Below are 19,741 nucleotides of genomic sequence, written 5' to 3'. Positions count from 1 at the left end.
CTTATTGTGTAAAGACTATTGGCTCTGCATTCTCCAACCAATATTTTTGAAGTCCCTTTCGATTTGTACACTTACATAACCATTCAGAGGAATTATTGCCCTACTCATAAAAAGTACTTTGTCTTATGATGTTTGGAGAATTTATCATTTACTACCTAAGGAGGAAGTCATTTTTTTTTCAAGTGGCAAAAGCTGCATGAAAAACATATGTGACAAACATGTGGTACCCCATTGTTATATAGGGTCATTGTCAGTTAGCCCTCTTGCAGATCTCTCCTGAAGTTAAGGTAATCTAGTAGAAAACAAACCAGATAGAAATTTAATACTTTTTTTTCTATCTTTTTCTCTGGGTTTAGGCATTAACTCTCAAAGTGATTGTTATGGTGCTCTTTGGAAAGTTATAAATTATGTACTTCAGTGTCACATGGTTGCAGGTGAAACAAATGTGATTCTTGAAGTTTCAAGCAAAAAAATAATTAAAAAAACAGTATCTTTTAAATAGGGGTAAGTACTATTAAGTGTTTTATATCATACACGAATAACTCATTGTAAATAACATATAAAGGACATATTTTATGGTTTCACATACATTTTCTTTTTTTTTATTTTTTTTAACATTTTTATTTTTGAGACAGAGAGAGACAGAGCATGAACGGGGGAGGGGCAGAGAGAGAGGGAGACACAGAATCGGAAGTAGGCTCCAGGCTCTGAGCCATCAGTCCAGAGCCTGACGCGGGGCTCGAACTCACGGACCGTGAGATCCTGACCTGAGCTGAAGCCGGACGCTTAACCGACTGAGTCACCCAGGCGCCCCTACATTTTCAATGTATATGCATCTTCAGCTAAGCATGGTTTAATCTGATTTCCCTATCAGTGAAAATATTCTTTTTTCGGTATAATAGTTTAATGTTACACTTGTGATCTTGACTTCATTCACATAATGTAGTTTTGCTATAATAACCTGTGAATTTCATGGGGCTCCATTGAAAAAGCAGCTCAAAGCAGGCAGGCCAGGTGAATAAGGTGGTCTAACAAATCTGATCTGAAAGAGTGTTGCTGAAAAATTATCACACACAGGAAGCACAGCGGCAAGGAGTATTGTCTGCATATTATGGGAATGACTTCCATTATTATAGGTTAGGTATAAAGGCATTCTGAAAAATGTCAAAAGAATGCTCAGAATTGATTGCTGTTGCATCTTTAAGAAAAACTAAGAACTCGGGGTACCTGGGTGGCTCAGTCGGTTAGGCATTTGACTTCAGCTCAGGTCATGATCTCATGGTTCATGAGTTTGAGCTCTGCATCAGGCTCTGTGCCCACAGCTCAGAGCCTGGAGCCTGCTTCAGATTCTGTGTCTGTCTCTTTTTGTCCCTACCCTGCTCTCTCTCTTTCTCTGTCTCTCTCTCAAAAATAAATAAATATTTTTTAAACTAAATAAAAAAAATTTAAAAATGTAAGAACTCATAATGCTTGACCATTAGAAAAGACTTCATAATTTGGGAATGATTCTCTAATTGGAATGAGCAAAAATAAACAAATAAGCAAAACATGAAGAAATAGAGCTTTCACTAGAATTAAAAACTTGATGAAAATATTGCTTGTGTGATGTTTCATTTTGACTCTAGTGGCATATGTAGGTATTGTACTTTAAGAATTAAGGAACACCTTTAATACACACTATTTATTAATGTGAAAAATAGTTCATGTGGTATTTTGAAAGCAATATAACTTTTATTACTGGATATGACTGTATTTATGGGCTAAATTGAGTTCCCTCAAAATTCATAAGTTAAAGTCCTAATCTCTAGTATCTTAGAGTGTGACTTTCTTTGTAAGAGACTACCTTTAAAGAGGTAATTAAGTTAAAATGAGACTTTAAAGGTAGACCCTCATCCAACTTGACTGGTGTCCTTATAAAGGATTAGGACACATAAACAGAAACCAGGGATGTTTGTGCACAGAGGATAGATATGTGTAAACACAGCAAGAAGGCAGCCATCTGCCAGAAGAGGAGAGAGGATATCAGAAGAAACCAAATCTGCCAATAGCTTGATCTTGAACTTCCAGCTTCCACAACTGTGAGAAATAAATTTCTGTTGTGTAAACCAGCCAGAGTGTGTGACATTCTGTTAGGGCAGCCTTACTAAACTAAAGCACTTTGTCTTATTAAGATACTGGAAGAATTTGGTCCTAAAATACTGTTGTAAATTCTGAAGAAACGACTGCTCACCTGTGTCAGCTAGCTATATGAATTGTCACACAGGATTATAAGAAAAGTGAATACCAACTCAGATTCAAGGATCCCCTAGAAAGGTATGAATAATTGAAATCGATATGTTGTCTCAGTCATCATATAAGTGGAAGTTTATATCTCTTTAAGAGGCATCCTGAGGTTAAATTATGCATTTCGTAATGCTTTGTGTTAATCCCCATTGTTTTATAAATCTAAGAAGAGTAACAAGTATATTTGACTTGAAAATTTTTCGATGCTGCACTGGAAATGATTACAACATATTATATAGTTGGTTTGGAGGAATAAAACCTATTAAAGAATATTAAATGATACCCTCTTTTGGAGTCCAAATTAGTAATCATTTTCTTTCTTGCCCTTGTTTAGCTCTGAAGAATTTATTTTATTTTATTTTACTTTATTTTATTTTGTTTAAAAATTTTTTTTTAACATTTATTTATTTTCGAGACAATGTGAGAGACAGGGTGCAAGCAGTAGAGCTGCAGAGGGAGACACAGAATCTGAAGCAGGCTTCAGGCTCTGAGCTATCAGCCTGGAGCCCGATCGGGGCTCGAACTCACGAACCATGAGATCATGACCTGAGCCAAAGTCGGACACTTAACCAACTGAGCCACTCAGGCGCCCCTGAAGAATTTATTTTAAATACACAAGAAGCCTCATTTATTTGTTACACCTTAATTTTAGATAGGAGTCTTTTGTATAATTAATTTATCAGTTATTTTTTGTATTAAAGACATTTAAATAGCTACAGACCTCTAGTTTAATGGAAATGTCTTCTATTTTCCACCACAACAGTGATGTTTGATGTAGCTTTGCTAATGTAAGCAATGCCTACTCCATCAGTGAAGGCAACAGTTCAAATGGTTTAAATAGTACACTCAGTAAACCTCTCTACTCCAGCTTCTCCAACTTATTTTTTGATGTGTGACTGTCAGTTAATCTTAAATGTCAAACTTTCTCTATAAAGCATCATTATGGGTATCTTCTATCATAATACATTTATCAAGGACAATTTATAAGATATGCAAAAATGTACCATTCCTCTATGAGTAAAATGATCTTTGAAGAGCATTTGATAGTCAGAGATTACTCTAATAATAGATGTGAATTTTCAGTTAATATATTTCTTATGATAGTTACTTTTTAATTAGGGCCAATTAGTGTATGAAGTATTTTACTTCATTATTTTTCTTTCTTGCATTTGTTTGATCAAATATAACCTGTAAGAAATGGTGGGCAAGGCAGGTAACATATTTTCAAAGTTGAGAACAGTTATGGTAAAGGATGAGTGCTTAGAGGTTTTTAAATATTGATTGATTGGGGCGCCTGGGTGGCGCAGTCGGTTAAGCGTCCGACTTCAGCCAGGTCACGATCTCGCGGTCCGTGAGTTCGAGCCCCGCGTCAGGCTCTGGGCTGATGGCTCGGAGCCTGGAGCCTGTTTCCGATTCTGTGTCTCCCTCTCTCTCTGCCCCTCCCCCGTTCATGCTCTGTCTCTCTCTGTCCCCAAAATAAATAAAAAACGTTGAAAAAAAAATAAAAAAATAAATATTGATTGATTAATATTAGATTTATAGGTTATTTATGAAATAGTCTATTATATGGAATTTATAAGCTTTACAAGTAAATTCAAATAATATATAAAGCATAGTATTATAGTACTTTTTGTCATTTTATACAAGGTAAAATAACTAAAACATGGGCATATAAAATAACAATGATAATTAATGAACTAGGGTTAAACTGTGCTTAGGTATAAATGATCGAAGGATACAGGCTTTGTGTCACTTAACATCTTCTCTGTCCCTTGAAGAGTATAAAATAATTGCAGTTCATACCAACCGCTAAGAAAATTCTTTACTGCTTTGAAAGCAGCCAAAATTGTCCTCAGAAATTCATGCAAAAGAACACAATTCCCTATTACTTTTATATAATTTGTAAATAGTTTATATATGAAATGCGTATGTATTTCAATGATGATTAAGATAGCTAACAGAATGCATACAGAATACTTTAGTTATCTCACAGTATATCCTCAAAAGAAAATAAAAACCAAGGTATTGATATAACCTTCCCACCTTGAATCTCATTGTCAGGCTGCAAATGTACAGGGGGTTAATGTGTCCATTTCTTCCCTCTCAACCTTCCTATTTATAGACTTAAAAAATTGCCGTGACTGGTGTAAGAAGAAAATGTCAAAAGGTTATAAAACACTGCGGAGAAAACATTTTTAATGAGTCTTCTGGTACCCCGAACTAAGAAAGATCAGAAATAAGGTTATTATAATAAAACCAGATAATGAAACAAGTGTTCGAGACATGTTTTCTAGTATTATTTCTACCTATCTATATTGCATAATTAGTGGTAGGCAAGTTAGGTTGTAAACTGTGAGAAAAACAACACATTTTTCCAACTCTGGCTCCTTGCTCTGCTGCAGGCAGCTGGGAATGCTTTCCAGAAATAGAAGATGGCTGTAACAAACAATAAAATATAGGCAGTGAGAGCCACAATGATCTCTTTATCACATCTGTCATCACTGCACATACTGACGGATTTATCAGAATGCTATGTGAGTCTGAAGGCAATGTGTCACAATCTGTGGGTATGCCTGGTCCCAAAGGATTTATTGCTTCATTAGGAACCACAGGAAGAACTTAAATTAAATAAAAAATTTAAAATAATGAATTTATATTTCCTAATAACCTGGAATGAGATTTCGACTGCAATAATAAACATGTGCTTCAATTACACATATTTTGTTCTGCCTTTAGCCATTGCTCTTTTTAAAAAATGTTACTTCTTAGTTTCTTCTAACTCAGAAACACAGAGGGTTGGCTTTTGCTGGTTAAAGTTTAATGGTGTTGGAAGACTTCAAAACCAAAATGATAAAACTGGCTAGAGGTTCTTATCAAGTCCGTCAGGAAAGTAAACCACTTGTTTACATTGCTCAAGCGTGAGGTTTTATCCTCTCATATGGACTAATTGTATGACCTTATGAGTGTGTCAAAAAGGATGCTAAAAAGGTCAGAAAATCTGGGTTCCGTTCAGCTCTTACAAACTGTGTGACTTTAGAGAATCATCATATCTTACCTCAGGATGTTGTGAGATTAAAATGCATATGGTAAATCTTTTGTGAAGTGGAAAATGATATTCCTTCATCTATGAGTGGACTAGAGTCATTCATTAGACTGGAGTCAGAGCACTGGAGCTCTAGATTTAATACTTTATGTTCAATAATTTCTTCCAGTTCTATGGGATTACCTGAATTTGGTTTTAGTGGTATAAAACTGCTTTGTGAAAAATCTGCTAGTAATATTTTTTATTTCTGAAGATCGTGCCTGTATGATCTTTAGTTATTCAATTAACCTCTCTGAAATATTAGTGTACTCTATAGAAACATAAAGGAATCAGAGTAGATGATTTTTAATGTTCAATCCAGTCCTCCACTGTTTTACCACATTCACACTGCTCCTTCTTTGTATTGAAATCTGGGTCAACAGGCACAGAAAAGACCTTAGGACTCAACATTTCCTGTTTGCATGTGGCTCAATGGAACTGAGATCATCTCCATCACTGGCTTTGTTGTCCGGTTTATCTTCATATTACAGGTTCTGTTACGAAGTACTTTCTATTTTGGTCGTCAGGATTCTTGCTTGTTTTCGCCTGAGGCTTGCAGAGTTATGAGTAAATATTTTATCAGTTAAACTAATACCTAAACTAACCCTTTCTTTTTCTTTTTTTTCTCTGTTTTCGTGAAAGACTTGTCACAGAAACTACATACTAATGTCACAGAAACACAACATCAACAATTCAAAATTCCAAACCACAGTAATCTATCCCAAAGGTAAAAATTAGAAAGTTTCCAAATGCCATTCTGCTTTTGAAAGGACTATGATTCCTGAGCAATCACAGTTCTATTTCCTGTTAATATTGTTGCTCATGCTTTTTATAATGTTTTACAATTTTGAGAGATTAGGCCAATGTATGTTAAATGATCTAAAAAGCAGTAACAGTAAAAGCACTTTAAGTATAGGTAAATGTGCATAGAAAAATCATAATTTATTTAAGAAAGTCCACAGAGGATTGATTGTCAATATTTTAATTTTTTTTTCAACATTTATTTCTTTTTGGGACAGAGAGAGACAGAGCATGAACGGGGGAGGGGCAGAGAGAGAGGGAGACACAGAACTGGAAACAGGCTCCAGGCTCCGAGCCATCAGCCCAGAGCCCGACGCGGGGCTCGAACTCACGGACCGCGAGATCGTGACCTGGCTGAACTCAGACGCTTAACTGACTGCGCCACCCAGGCGCCCCTGTCAATATTTTAAATTTTACTTTCTGCCTCTTTTGTGATTTGGAATTATATTAAATTAATAATCCCTTTTACTCTTTTTCAGTCAGTTTGTATTAGTTATGGTTCTCCAGAATAACAGAACTATAGGTTGATGTATGTATGTATGTATGTATGTATGTATGTATCTATCTATCTATCTATCGGTTGGGTTTTTTTGTGTGTGTTTTTGTTTGTTTGTTTTGTCTTGTTTTGTTTTTAGGAACTTGTGCAGGCTGGCAAATCCAAGATCTGTAGGATAGGCCAGGAGGCTAGAGAATAAGAGTTGCAGTTTCAGTCAGAAGGCAGTCTTCTGGCAGAATTCTTTCTTCTTCCGGGAAGGCCAGTTTTTGTCTAGTAAAGTCTTCAGCTGATTGGATGAGTCCCACTCACATTATGGAGGGCAATCTGATTTAAATGTTAATCTTATCTAAAAAATATCTTTATAGAAACATCTGGAATAATGTTTGGGTCAACTGTCTTGGTACCATGGCCTAACTAAGTTGACCCAAAATTTAACCATCACACAGCCCTACATGTGTACTTTATTATTTTCTCTAGGATGTTGTTTTTGGACTTCCTTGGCTATCTTTAAGGCTAACCTACCATATAAGGTCTTCTAGCTTGAGTTCTCATCTTTTACCACAATTCCGTTTTCCTGAGTGTCTTCCCTTGGATGCCCTTCAGGCACTTTCATTCCAACATGTTTAAAACAGAAACTCATTATCTTTTCTCCTTATCTACTATTTTCTTTATTAATGATAAGATTATTCAGTCTAGAAATCTTAGAATCATCTTTGAATTATCCCCTTCATCCTTTCCTGTAATGAAATTTCAATTCATTCACTTGCTCAACAATATTTATTAAATGCCTCCAATAATGTGCTAGACAGTGTAAACAAAATAGTGATGAGGCAGACAATAAACAAATAATCCCCCAAATAATTCTAATTGTGATAAACTCTATGAAGAAAAAGCACAGGGTGCTAGGAGATTGTGTAACTGAGGGACCTCCTGTAGTATGAGAGGGACAGGCAAGGCTGACATAAGGATACATTAGTTAGCAGGCAAAACTGAGGAGTAAGGAGAAGAACAGTATTACAGGTGGAAGAAACCAAGTGCCAAGACCCTGATGTAGGATAAAATGAGAAGTGATATGATGCTTGAGTATTAACTCTGAGCCAGGAAATTTTATTCTCACAGTGACCCTATGACATAGGTATTATGATGTAGATATTACATAAATCAGTCAGTCCTTATTTTAACTGAAAAAACTGAGGCTCAGAAAGATTAAATAAGGGATTTAGGTTTATGCAAGATAAAGTGGCATAGGAATGAGGATTCCATTCCATTCTCTGCAGGAGACTCAGAGAAGAGATCCACAGCTTCTAATCATCCCATTATTGTACCATCAGCAAGAGAAGGAAACACAATCAGACTTCGAAATCATTAGTGTATCCTGGTAAAGCAGTGTACAATATTCTGACTTTTTAGACCAAGAATATTTTTTTCCAGTGTATGGGTCACATGATCTCAATCACTTTGGAATAATTCACATTAAAGTAACACTAGACATTGATTAAATGTTTCACTTTCTTTTCTGCTCTTAATTAATTGCAGCATTAGTTTATTGCTTTCTTTACTAAAAGTAAAAATGACTTTTTTTAACATACCAAAATATTTGCTTTAATGTCGTACAAGTGAAGTGATTATGAATTTCAGATTGGCTAGATTTCAGAATAATTTACTACATCTTTTTTTTTACCCCTTGCAGGAAGAAGCAACAGTTCTAATTAGAATAGAAATAGAATTGAAATAGAATAAAATTTAAATGGACTCCATGAACATAACATCTCTTTTAATTTACAATTATAAACTTCACCAAAGGAAGAAATAGAATTCTCAGAAAGATGCATTTTGAAATTTAAAAAACTTGTCATAGATTTCTAGTTTTAATATTCACTACAGTGGTATTGGCACCTAGTTAGAAATTTTCAAACAGAGTATAAAACATAAAAGTTCACATAAAGTACACAAAAAGATGAAAAGAGATAAGAGCTATTGGTGATTCTCTTACACTGGCCACTTTTCAATTTGTTGCACTGCAGTTTCTGGCCCTACAGCTTCATCTAAATTGTTTTTGTCTGGGGCCCCAGTGAACTCTAGATTGTTGAATACAATAGAAACTTTCGGTACCATTAGATACAGCAGACCCCTCTTCACTTTTTTCTTAGTTGTGAGGGCATCAACCACTTGTGGTTTTCCTTTTGCTTCTTTTAGTGACTCTTCCACCATGTTCTTTGCTGGCACTCCTTACTAGACCTCCAAAAGCTGGAAGGGAGGCATACTGGTTCCTCTTTGTCAACAACATGTCTTTCCTGGGTGATTGCATTAATCACCATTACTTAAAATATTATCGATGTGCCAAAGAATTCCAAAATATCTTTCCAATCCAAGTCTTTCTAGCTTCACAATCATTTATTCAGTAGCTTCCTCGATAATTCCATTTGGATTTCTCTTAAACATCTCAAATCTAACATGTCTAAAATACCCAAAACTGCTCCTTTGTCTTCTCATTTCAACCACTGTCTATCCAAAAAAAAAAAAAAAAACAAAAAACACAAAACAAAACCTGTCATCCTTGATTTAGCTCTTTCCCTTCCATTGAGTTCTTTTAATCTTATCTTTGACATGTAATAAATATTTCACTTCATTTCTTTGCTACCAATCTCATAAAAGCCACCATCAGCTTTTGCCTGGACTCCTTCAGTAGCCTTGTAGCTGGTTTCTGCTTTTATTCTTGCTTTTAGTCTATTCTCCATACAAGGATCATTTAGAAGTAAAGGTCATCATTTAATGTCTCTGCTCAAAATGCTTTTTATTGTACTTAGAATAGAATCAAATGTTACCATGGCTTCCTAGGCCCTGTGACATCTTGCCCTGTCTACTGTCCCTATCATCTTGTGAAGTGTTCTTCCTTGCCCATTCTACTCCAACACTGCTGACTAGCTTTCTTTTGACTCCTCAAATATGTCAAAGTCATTTCTGCTTCATTTCTGTTTCTCAAATATTCAACGTCTTCCCAGCTTTTGGGTTTTGTTGTTGTAGCCCTGCCTAAAAAGTTCTTTCCTCTTTTTTTTCTCTTTTTTATAATAGGGACTTTTCCTTAATATTTCCTTTTCAGGGAGTTATTTCCAGACTGCCCTACCTAAGTGCCTCCACTAGTCCAGAGTCATACTCTCATATCATTCTGTTTAGTTTCTTTCCATCACTTATCCCAATTTGAAATCATCTTGTTTATTGCCTCTCTCCTATATTGCTAGATTGTAGGCAGTCTTTCTGTAAATTCAAAAATAGTCTTAAAAGTTTTTTTTAAGGTGATTAGACAAAAAATGCTTTAAAATGAATTGATATCACAAAGAAACTTAGGAATTTGCAGAAGTCAAAAATGAAATAAAAGCAGGAGTTCCTGGATTCATTGTGATTGCTGCATTAGTGGAATGGTGTCTTTGCTCTTTTCTGGTAAATTACTTTTATGTTGGGATGAGATGTTGAGAGTTTGTCTGCTCTGGGCCTCTTGTGCATCTTGTCTTGCTGAGTCTTGCTAGACCAAAAACACCAAAATTGTAAGGCCTTTATTGGCCAACTTCTTTGTTTTTTTCTCCTGAACATAATCTTGAAAAGTAAGGTTTTTGTCCATACTAGTTGTCCCTCTGGACAAAGAAGTCTTGATTTACAAATCTCTTGCTATAAAAAATAGTGAATTGTCTAAACTCAGGCTTCATCTCCCGTAGCACATCCTCACAAGCCCTCCTTGTGGCTTTTTGTTTTGGGGTTCATTGAACCACAATAGCAACTAGACTGATAATCCTTATGTTGTTTTTGCTCTAATCTCTTTTCTGTGACCCGAGAGTCTTGTGTCTTCTTGTCAGCTTTTTTGGCTTGTATAGATACTTTGGCAGGCATTCTCTTGGTTCTTTCCCTCTTCAACACTATCATGTTTACTTAAGTGCATAAAATCCCAACAAAAGAGTGTCAATTTCCAATCCTGTCTTTTCCTCATAAACTCTGATTAAATATGTTTGGCCTTCTTAGTATATTCTTCACTTTTTTGTTTCTTTTTTTTTTTTTTTAACTTGTATTGCTTCCATCTCTGGTTCCCTGTGTCCCATTGTCTCATTTACTAATTATCTTTTCATTTGCTTTTCTTATGCTCGCTTAAATTGTCTATTGTATGTTACATATCAACAGTTATGATTTTTTCCTAGAAATTCCAGTTCTTTTTTCAAATCTGCCGGACATTAAAAAAATTATTCCTTACTCATGTTTTCAAGTTCATATTTTATTTTAAATACTTTTAAACACATTTAAAGAAAATTTTTTAATGTTTATTTATTTTTGAGAGACAGAGTGCGTGTGGGGGAAGGGGAGAGACAAGCACAGAATCCAAAGCAGGCTCCAGGCTCTGAGCCGTCAGTACATAGCCCATTGTGGTGTTTGAACCCACGAATGGTGAGATCATGACCTGAGCTGAAGTTGGACATCTAACCGACTGAGCCACCCAGGTGCCCCTGAACACATTTTAAAATTGTTTCTGATAATTTAGTAATTACCAGAATAACTCTGAAATATAAGAATAATCTGAAAATATAATGTCTGATAAAAATATATCTGATTCTTTGAGGTTATGTAACATGTGTTTTCAGCTGTTTCTTCCTCATGGTGCCTTATTTCTTCATACATTTTGTAATTTTGGAATGTAAGTACATGTTCAGTTTGGTCTGATTCAGTGACCTGACATGAGATAATTCCTGTAGAAAAGGATTTGAATTTCCTTCAGCCAGGTACCCTGGAAAACCCCCAGTCTGAGGCCCTTTAAATGAATTATCATTAAGGATGCATCTGTTGCTAAAATTACCAAGAGTGACTTTTGGCTCCCTCAGTACCCCAGAATTCAAAGTCTGGGAGGAGACAGAAAAGTTTTCCGGCTACTGACTTTTGCCAGTAGGTACATATTCTAAGTTCATCATTTCATTGAGATTGTAGCATTGAGGGTCTTTACCTTTTCCAAATTATTGTCTCACAATGTCCTTCATGTTCACTTACAGATTGTTGTACTATTATCTTCTTTCTTCCATTATACATGTAGGGCTTTTCTCTTTTTCTTCTATTTTTACAGTTCTAGCTTGGAAGGTTAGCATATGATTACTATTTTTTTTTTGTTGTCATTGTTACCCTTAAATTTTAATATACATTCTTAGCAATATCTTACTCTTTCTGTCCTCATTTAGAATAACATAAGCCCATTAGATCACTATAACTGTAAATCTTCTCTTCCTATTTTCCATGTATTTTTATTTAGCATTTTAAGTGCTACCTTTTTATGAAAATAAACTTTTATTTATTTTTTTTAATGTTTATTTTTGAGAGAGAGAGAGAGCAGGAATGGGGAAAGGGCAGGGAGACAGGGGGACAGAAATTCTGAAACAGGCTCCACCCTGACAGCAGAGAGCCCAACACAGGGCTTGAACTCATGAACCTTGAGATCATGACCTGAGCTGAAGTCGGACACTTAACCTACTGAGCTGTCTCATTAAACTAAACTTTTTTTTTGGATTTTTATTTAGTTTATTATTTTTAAAAATTTACACCTAAGTTAGTGGCATATAGCGCAACAATGATTTCAGGAGTAGATTCCTTAATGCCCCTTACCCATGTAGCCCATCCTCCTTCCTAGTTTAATATACAAAGAGAAAAATAGACTTAAGGTTCCAGCTCAGTGAAGTTTGCAAAGATTTTACAAAGTGAACCAGCTGAGTAATCACTACTAAGATCAGAAATAGAATATTTCTGAAGTAGAATAGCATTCTGGAGACACTTGTATACTCTCTATCATTACCTCTCAAAGGTAACCACAGTTTTGACTATTGATTAGCTTAACTAAGTTTTGGTTTTGAACTTTATTTAAGTAGAATAAATAAAAAAAATGTAATAAATGCTCTTTTGTGTTTGGCATCTTTACTCAGTATTATTTGTGAGGTTTATCCATATTTTTGTATGTGACAGTGGGTTGTTTATTTTATTGTTGTAAAGCGTATGAATATATTTATCCATTTTAATACTGAGGGGTATTTGGATTGTCTCCAGTATTTAGCTGATACTAATATCAGCTATTCCAGTATGATACTATTGATGCTATGAAAGTGCTATGAAAATTTTTACATATGTCTTTGGTTGCATATATGTGTGCATTTTTCTGTTGGAGTAGAATTACTATAACATAGGGAAGCATATGTTCAACTTACCAGACTTTGCCAACCAATTTTTCAAAAGTGATTATTCCAATTTACACTCTTACATAAAGTGTTTGAGAATATCAGTTGCACCAGATCGTTGCCAATATTTGGTATTTCCAGTCTTTTTCATTTTAGCCACGGTGGGTATATAGTTGTATTTCATTGTGCTATTAATTTGCTTGTCCCTGATGAATAATAACATTGAATACCTTTTTAAATACTTAGTAGCCATTTGCTTATCTTTTGTTTTGAACTCTATTTTAAAGTGTTTTGCCTGTTTTATATATTGTGTTTTTTTAATCATTGATTTCTTGAAGTTTTATATATATTCTGTATACAAGTCCATTTTCAGATAAATATGTTACAAATATATTCTCCTAGTTAGTGCCTTGCCTTTTTATTCTCTTAATGGTATCTTTTCATATCAAGTTCTTTATTTAAGTAATCCAGTTTATTATTTTGTTTTGTTTACATAGACAAACCAACATTTTTATCTTCTAGAGAATTCATTGTCTTACCTTATACATTAAGGTCTACAATCTACCTGGAAGTGATTTTTTTTCTCCATGATGTTCAACATGGGTCAATTTATTTTATTTTTTAATTTTTTTAGTGTTTATTTCTTTTTGAGAGAGAGAGAGAGGCAGAGAGAGAGAGAGAGACAGAGAGAGACAGAGAGACAGCGAACAAATTGGGGTGGGACAGAGACAGAGAAGGAGACTCAGATTCTGAAACAAGCTTCAGGCTCTGAGTTATCAGCACAGAGCACGACGTGAGGCTCAAACTCTGGAATTGTGAGATCATGACTTGAGCCGAAGTTGGACGCTTAACTCTGGAATTGTGAGATCATGACTTGAGCCAAAGTTGGACGCTTAATGGACTAAGCCACCCAGGCGCCTCCAGTTTATTTTTTGAGTACGAATATCCAATTAATCCAGCTTCATCTTCTTGAAAAGGTCTTCCTTTTCTTCTCTGTGCGATAGTGCCATCTTTTTCATAAATCAAGTGCCTGTATAAATGTAGGACTATCTCTTCTGTTCTTTGATCTTTTTGCCTGTCTCGCACCAATACCACAGTGCCTTAATTACTCTAGACCAAGTTTGTTCTTGTATTATTTAAGAATTTCTGAAATCATTGTTTCAGTCTATGCTAATTTGGATGTAAATTTTAAAAAATAAAAAGTAAAATTAAAAAAAATTTTCTGGTTATTCTTGCCCCTTTATGTTTTCACCTAAATTTTGAATTATCTTGCCAGTTTAAAAATAAAAAAGTCATGCTAGGATTTTGATTGGAATAAAAAATCATTAAATTTGTAGATCAGTTTGGGGAGACTTGAAATCTTTACCAAATTGAATTTTTCAGTTTATGAACATTAACATATCCTTTAATTTATTTAAAACTTCTTTGCTCTCAATAATGTTTTATATATTTCTTTATAACACTTTCACCTTTTGTGCCATTGTCGTCATGCCACCTTGGATTTTTTTGTCTCTCCCCATTTAACCATTTTTATATATTTTACATAGCTAATTGGATCTACTAATCTACTTACTAATTTTTATATTCTACTCTTTCCATCTGGGATCAATTTCTTTCCTATTGAATATGTCTTTTAGTATATCAGAAAGTGTTCATAGTGTGTTTGTCAAAAAAATTTTTTATTTTGGCTGTTCTGTGAATTTCTTTTTTACCTGGAATTATGATTCTAGTTTTAGCAGTTATTTTTCTTTTGTGTTTTGAAGACATTTCATTGCCTTCTGATTTCTTTTGATACTAATAAAAAGTGTTCTGTCCATTGGAAGCATGGACACACCATGTATCTTTTTCCTGCAGATACGATCGTTTAACAATATCCTTTTATACTTGATAGTTTTCAGATACTTTATATTCTTTAAATTCCATTAAATTCTCTGTGTTTTGTTTTCATCACTTCTGCTAAGTATGTGGTGTTTTTCTCCAATCTGAGCATGTATTCTTTTAAAAACATTTTTCATTTTGGAAAAATCTTAATACAGTATTCCTTTAAATAATGATTCTCCTTATTTCTCTGTTTTCGTATTTCAGAATTCCTATTGGACATTGAATTGTTTCCTCTGAATTCATCCTCCATGACTTTTAACCTACTTTTCATATTTTCTATCTCTTTAAATTATCATGTGGTATTCTGGATAATTTTTTCAATTATAACTTCCATTTACCTTATTTCCTCTTTAGCCTCCTATTCTAGTTACTAACCCAACCATTGAATACATCCATTAGTTTTTTTTTAATTTAATTTAATTTTTTAAATTAAATTAATTTTTTAATTAAATAAGCAATTTTTGAAATTTCTATTTGACCATTTTTCAAATCAGTCTGCTATTTTTTCATAACTAATTGCTTTATAAGAGTTTGAGTTCTTTGTTCATCCTTTTTTTGTTGTTGTTTTGAAGGAGAGAGAGCATGAGAGTGGCAGGGAGGGGCAGAGGAAGAGAGAGACAGAGACAGAGAGAGAGAGAGAGAGAGAGAGAGAGAGAGAGAGAGAATCTCAAGCAGGAGCCTGATATGACTATTTCACAACCTGACCTGAGTTGAAATCAAGAGTTAGTTGCTTAACCAGCTGAGCCCCCAGGTGCCCCATTGTTCATCTTTTTGAAATTTATATGTACAAATTAAAATTAACTTTTCAGGTATATTATTTAATTTTATTCAGATCTTGAAATTAGAATTTTCCTGTTTGTATTGTTTTGCATCCTTCTTCTTGCTAGTATTCATTTTTAACAGTGGTTAATTTTATTGGAGAATTTGTGTCATGCAATCTAGAAGCATGAGTCTGGTGGTATTTTATTCAATTCTCTGCTCCTGGAAATCTGTTTTCACCCATGCTGGGAATAGGTAACAAATTTTGATGTTATCAAATGATATCAAATTTTGATGATGCCTAAAGAACCAGAGGACAGAATTTCTCTAGTTCCTATTCATGGGCAAAGAAATGTTCAGTTCTGAAGAACTGAAATAATATTTGGGCTTAAAGTTCACCTCTCTACTTAATATTTTCCTGATAACTCTGCTGTGTTCATGTGCAAGCTTTAAATTCTTAGCCCTTGCCCTTAAGATCTATATACAATGATCCTATATATACTATATACTTTGATCCAGATGAACTATTTGACATTTGCTTCAAATTACTGCTTTGCATACTTCTTGTTTCTGGAACATTGGGTTCTCCATTCTCTTTTTCCTTCTTTCCTTCCTTCTTTTGACCATATATTAGAAATATTTTTAATACATTTTATCTAACATTTTTATATGTTTGGAGCATGACATGTCAAGCATATTGATCAGATGTCTTATCCAATGTTCTTCATATATAGAAAACTAAGTGTTGCAGTAGATAGCATCCTATCTCTGTAATTATTCAATAATGAATTGTGTATTTTTTGTTCCTAGATTATGTCACTATTTCATTAATTACTTTTTTATACTTATAAAATTATGAAAAATCACATATGTTAGACAATGTGTTAGTATCTGTATTGCATGAATAATGTTCACTCTCCTAGACCTTATCGTCTAGTTGGGGAGAAATGCAGAAATAAATACTCATACACATAAATGACAATTACAGGATGGGGAACTGATTTTATATTGCAGAGTTTTTCAGGAAAACACTGTCTCTGAAAGTGATATTTAAGCTGATGAGAAGGAACTCACCATCTTAAAGGGTAAGAATGAACATCTCAGACAGAAAGACCATTGTGTATAAAGGTAGGAGAAAACTTGATACCTCTGAAGAACTGAAATAAGACCAGTATCATTGGAGTGTAGTAGGAATGGGGAGACTTCCATTGGTGAAACTAGGAAAAATTGGGAGTCAGGTCATTTAAGACCTGGCTGACCTTGTAAGGAATGAATTTTGTTCTGAACACAATGGAAAAATTTGAAATGGTTCCACATAAATGGTAGTGTAATCTTACAAAATCTCACTTTGATTGCTATTTGTAATAGAGTTGAAGGGGGGGAAAAGGAAGAAAAAAGTTAGAAAGTTGTTTCAGGGGTCTAGGCAAGATACACTAGTGACTTGGACTAGAATGGTAAAGATGAATAGAAGTAGAAAGGAGAGGAGAGAAGGAGAGAGGAGAGAAGTAGAAAAGGGAGTAGAAAAGCATAATATTAGATAATATAAAAAATTCTACAAGTGATAAGAATGACATCTAAGTATGCATCTCTCTGAAGCTTGATTGAAGGGTCAGTGTTAGCATATATATATTCAGGGGATTTTAACCTGGGCTTCAATCAAAGGGCTTTCAAAACTTTTGAGATTTGAATTGTGAGTCTATGGGCCTATGTGAAGTTTTCTAGGGAGATAGTACAAACCTCTTATTAGATTCTGAAAGGATGTATGTCCCAGATACCAAGAACTCCTGATTTAGGGGAATTATTTATAAATATTTTTTCTCTAAAATAGCCTTTTGATTAGGATTTTCTGATAAGATAATTAAAAATTATCAAGAACCCCTTGGAATGAACCTAGAACAAATATGTTTTATATAGGCATGATATTAAAAATATTTAACAAATAGTATTTCACTGGCATATACTAATCCAAATAGGTAGAACAATCAGAATGGATACTGGTCATAATAAATTGCCGTTTCATTACTGGTGTACTGCAGCCGGATTCTATATTGTCAGTTAAAGGAAAGATTTAATTGTTACCAACCATGAAAAGTGTAGCATTAAAATCCACTCATAAAAATTGAGGTACAATACCTACATACAGGGTAAACCCATCCCTCTTTATGGTAGTAGGCCACAGTTCCATATTGAGTAGCTTATCTTCTAAAACAATTTTGCTTTGTAGAACATGAAAACTGGTTAAAAATAGTGTAGACACTAAGAAGGTATACCATTAAAATCAAACAAGCTATGGCTTTTTTTTTTTTTGATATTTACATTCTGTAAGATTCACCCAACAGAGTAAAAAGTGGACTCAAATAACTGAAATAATTTAAAAATAATGAAAAATAATTTTAAAAGAAGGATTGAAAATAGTTTCCAAGCTTTGTTGTGAGGAGATATGAAGTAAAAGGCAATTAGAGCACATGAAAAAAAAGTTATGCTAGATATAATTTTTCTTTATCAGCTCTAGAACCTTCCGATACCTTGAGAGGTGTTGAGGTCTTATGTCATTAAAGTAGTACAAGTAGGTTTGTTTTACAACCCAAGCAAATTGAAAAAAAATATGTAACAGAGAAACTGAAACCAGACACATGTTTTAAGACTCTACATCTCAGACTAATAGAAGGAAAGACTAGCCTGAATTCATAAAAAGCCTGAATAATAGGCTATTTCTGAAGACATACATTCTTGTTTTTCTTAGGTACACACAGTTATTTAAACAAATTGTTCTCAAACCATTTTAAGCAGAACTCCTATGGGTCTTTATTTAAAGATTTAATGAGACTGACTTGTAATTAAGAGCGTCCATATATATAAATATTTGTTAAAAATCTATAAATAATTATTCTTAGGTTATTTAGGAATCTAATGTCATCTCCCAAAATTTTGTTTATACTGTTAATTTGATTAACAATTGCTTTTTCATAGCATATGCCCCAGTTTTAGTGATCATAAATCTTACATTAGTATTGTCCAAATTAATGAGATTTGACTATTCTTAAAAATGAATTCCTTTTAAATGAAAACAATCTCCATCTACAAAAACTGATGAAACATTAATCTCTAGGAAAACATTATGTATACAAGTATACATACTTGTATAAACTGTCTTGGCTGGGGTAGTTAACTATGTAAGCCATGTGAACTTAAGCACACCTTTCCTTCCAAATATATATTTATATCCATTCATTTATTCAATAAATATTAATAATGGCCCTTGGGTGACAGGCACTATTCTGAGTACTGAAGATAAAGGAGTGGACAAAACAGACAAACTTTCTACTGTCATTGAATTTACATTCCCAACTCTCTAATGAGAAAAGACAGAAAATAAGCAAGATAAGCAAATGAAAATATTATGTTAGATGGTGATAAGGGCTAAAGAAATAAGTAAGGTAAGGAAGGGGAAGAGCAAATGTGTTTAGAGGATAAGGAAAGGACTCACCAACAGGGTAAGTGAGTAAAAATTTAAAGGGGGTGAGACAGTGAAATATATCAATTCTTAGGGAGGAACATTCTAGGAAAGGAAACAGCAAGAGCCAATATCTTGAGATGGTAGCTTACTAGAAATGTTAGAGTCATCACTAGGGGGAGGGTGAGTGAGAGGAAAAGGCAATGGGAAGTGGGATCTAGAGGAAACTGTGCCAAATCTCATGGGGCTTTGTAGACCTTTATGACTGTGGTTCTTGCTCTGGCAGATACGGTTTTGAAGGGTTTAGAGTAGTCCATGGACATTACTTGCTTATAGTTTTAGAGAAACTACCATTATTGCTATGCTTCAAATAGACCAAAGAGGAATAAATGGAGGAACCAGAGGGATCAATAGGAAAATACTTCCATAATCAGGAGTAAGAGAAAGGTGATCTGGTCATGGTAGAAGCTGTGAAAGGCGGGAGAGTTAGTTGGATTATGATTATATTTTGAAGGTAGAATGAACAGGATTTTTCTTACGGGTTAGATGTTAGATGTGAGAGTAAGAAAGGAGACGAGAATGATTGTAATATTTTAATAATAATCTTTCAGTTTTAGAATAGTGTTGGAATTACGTAAAAATTATAAAGATTACAGAGTTTCTATATATGTACACCCACTTTCCCATATTATTAACATCTTAACTATTTGTATTGTGCATTTTTTTACAATTAATGAACTGATACTGATATATTTCTATTAACTAAAGTTCATACTCTTATCAGATTTCTTTAG

General features: G+C 34.0%; 1 long non-coding RNA gene across 2 annotated transcripts; it reads left to right on the top strand.

The window, feature by feature from the left end:
• Window positions 1–362: 362 nt before the first annotated feature.
• Window positions 363–6,216, top strand: LOC121028082 (uncharacterized). Of its 2 annotated transcripts, none has more exons than XR_005789058.1 (3): window positions 363–504; window positions 2,172–2,313; window positions 6,008–6,216. It is a non-coding gene; the product is annotated as an uncharacterized LOC121028082 (long non-coding RNA). The 2 variants fall into 2 exon arrangements; XR_005789057.1 differs by lacking the exon at window positions 6,008–6,216 and adding an exon at window positions 4,406–4,998.
• Window positions 6,217–19,741: the final 13,525 nt, after the last annotated feature.

The sequence above is a fragment of the Herpailurus yagouaroundi genome, unplaced genomic scaffold, assembly GCF_014898765.1.
Source record: "Herpailurus yagouaroundi ecotype Mexico unplaced genomic scaffold, PumYag 100, whole genome shotgun sequence".
Classification (NCBI taxonomy): Eukaryota; Metazoa; Chordata; class Mammalia; order Carnivora; family Felidae; genus Herpailurus; species Herpailurus yagouaroundi.
The sequence above is the reverse complement of the archived record's forward strand: the minus strand, read 5'-3'. Positions and strand labels throughout refer to the sequence as shown.